Below are 2,245 nucleotides of genomic sequence, written 5' to 3'. Positions count from 1 at the left end.
GCCAGGATGGTCTCGATCTCCTGACCTCGTGATCCGCCCGTCTCGGCCTCCCAAAGTGCTGGGATTACAGGCTTGAGCCACCGCGCCCGGCTCACATTCCTTTTATAAGTTTATAATGTGTGCAGACAAGGTGTTGTAGATTTATTTTTCCTCGTTCCTTCCTGCTGATTACTATGAACACTAGAAATAACAAACAAGAACTCTGACAGATAGAAAAAGGAAATTGGACTGGGTAGAGAGGGACCCCAGGAGGGGAGGAACATCATGTTAGTAGGGCATCTTATAACCCCGAGCCTAGCAATAGAAGATGGTCCACATAGACTTATTCCTCCCTCTGTGGAACAAGGGCCCCACTAACAGCACCAGGTAAGCCTGGAGGGATTGATTGGAAATCCCACTAACCATAAGCAGCCAGAGGGGATCCCATCAGGCCTCAGACTCTCCTCTCCCATCTACAGCAACAGGTGGATGGGCAGTACCATCACAGGGGACCTGCCACAGCAATCACTAGCCCAATCAGACCTGGGAATTCCCATTCTCCCACCCCAAACACACACACACACACACACACACACACACACACACACGTCTTCTAAAAAGTGAAAGATTGAAATAGAACCCAAAGTCTCTTAATATCCAAAAATCTATCCAAAATCACCCATCATACCAAGAAATAGGAAGATCACAACTTGAAAGACAAAAGACAATCAACTAATCCTTATACTGAGAAGAATCAGATTCTGGAATCATGTTATCAGGATTTAAAGCAGCCATCATAATAAACTTTCAATAAGAAATTACAAATTGTCTTAGAACAGATGAAAAGATAAAAAATCTTAGCAAATAAATATGTTATAAAAAAGAATCAAAAGAAAATTATGAAATTAAAAATATACAACTACTAAAATATTTAAAACTCACTGGATGGGCTTGATAGTAGAATGGAGATGACAAATAATAGAACCAGGGAACTTGAGGAGAGATCACTGTAATTTACCCGATCTGAACAACAAAAAGAAAATGGACTAAAAATAAATGAACACAGCCTCATGGACCTTTCTTTGGAACAATGACAAAAGATTCACCAATCTTAACATCAGAGTCCCAGGAGAGAAAAAAATAGTAGGACTGAGAGTATTTAAAGAAATAGTAGAAAATAATTTCCCAAATTTGGTTTATGTTCCAAATTATGAAAGACATATACTTACAGATTCAAGAAGCTGAACAAACCCCAAATAAAGTCAAAGAAATTCCTACCAAGATACATCATAATTAAAATGCTGTAAACTAAAGATAAAAAAATTGTTAACAGCAGCTGAGAGAAATGTTTCCATTACATCCAGGGGAACACCAATTTGATGACACGAGGTTTCATGTTTGAAATCATGAAGGCCAGAAACAAATAGCATATTTTTCAAGTGCTGCCAACTTAAAGAAAAAAAAAAGGAACTGCAAACTGTGAATTGTATCCAGTGAAATTACCCTTCAGGAATGAAGAGGAAATCCAGTCATTCTCAAATGTGTGCAAACTACAAGAATTTGTTGCTATCAGATTTAGCCTTAAGGAATGGCTAAAGGAAATTCTCTAAACAAAAAGAATATGATAAATGAAAGTATCAGGGAGTATCAGGAAGGAAGGAAGGAACAATAGAAAAAGTAAAAATATGGTCAAATACAATAGATCATCCCTCTCCTCGAATTTTACAATATAATGTCCATTTTTTTCCATTATAATTTTTTTTAATCTTGAGTTTAATTTTTTTTTTTTTTTTTTTTTGAGATGGAGTCTTGCTCTGTTGCCTAGGCTGGAGTACAGTAGCACAATCTCGGCTCACTGCAACCTCCGCCTCACAGGTTCAAGCAATTCTCCTGTCTCAGCCTCCTGCCTCTAGTCCCAAGTAGCTGTGACTACAGGCACCCACCACCACATCTAGCTAATTTTTGTATTTTTAGTAGAGACAGGGTTTCACTATGTTGGCCAGGCTGGTCTTGAACTCTTTACCTCGTGATCCCCCCACCTCAGCCTCCCAAAGTGCTGGGATTACAGGTATGAGCCACTGCACCCGGCTGAGTTTAATTTTATTAATAATAGTATTGTTATCTGGCTATTTTTTGTTCATAGTAGCCTGGTATATATTTGTAATAACTTAGATTTTAATATTTTTGTTTTGCTTGAATTCCAATGTATGTTTTGTAAAAAAAAAAAAAAATATTGCTGCATTTTTTTTTTTACTTAATAGGTTTT

The sequence above is a fragment of the Colobus angolensis genome, unplaced genomic scaffold (genome assembly GCF_000951035.1).
Source record: "Colobus angolensis palliatus isolate OR3802 unplaced genomic scaffold, Cang.pa_1.0 Scaffold125, whole genome shotgun sequence".
Classification (NCBI taxonomy): domain Eukaryota; kingdom Metazoa; phylum Chordata; class Mammalia; order Primates; family Cercopithecidae; genus Colobus; species Colobus angolensis.
This window is presented reverse-complemented; position numbering follows the sequence as displayed.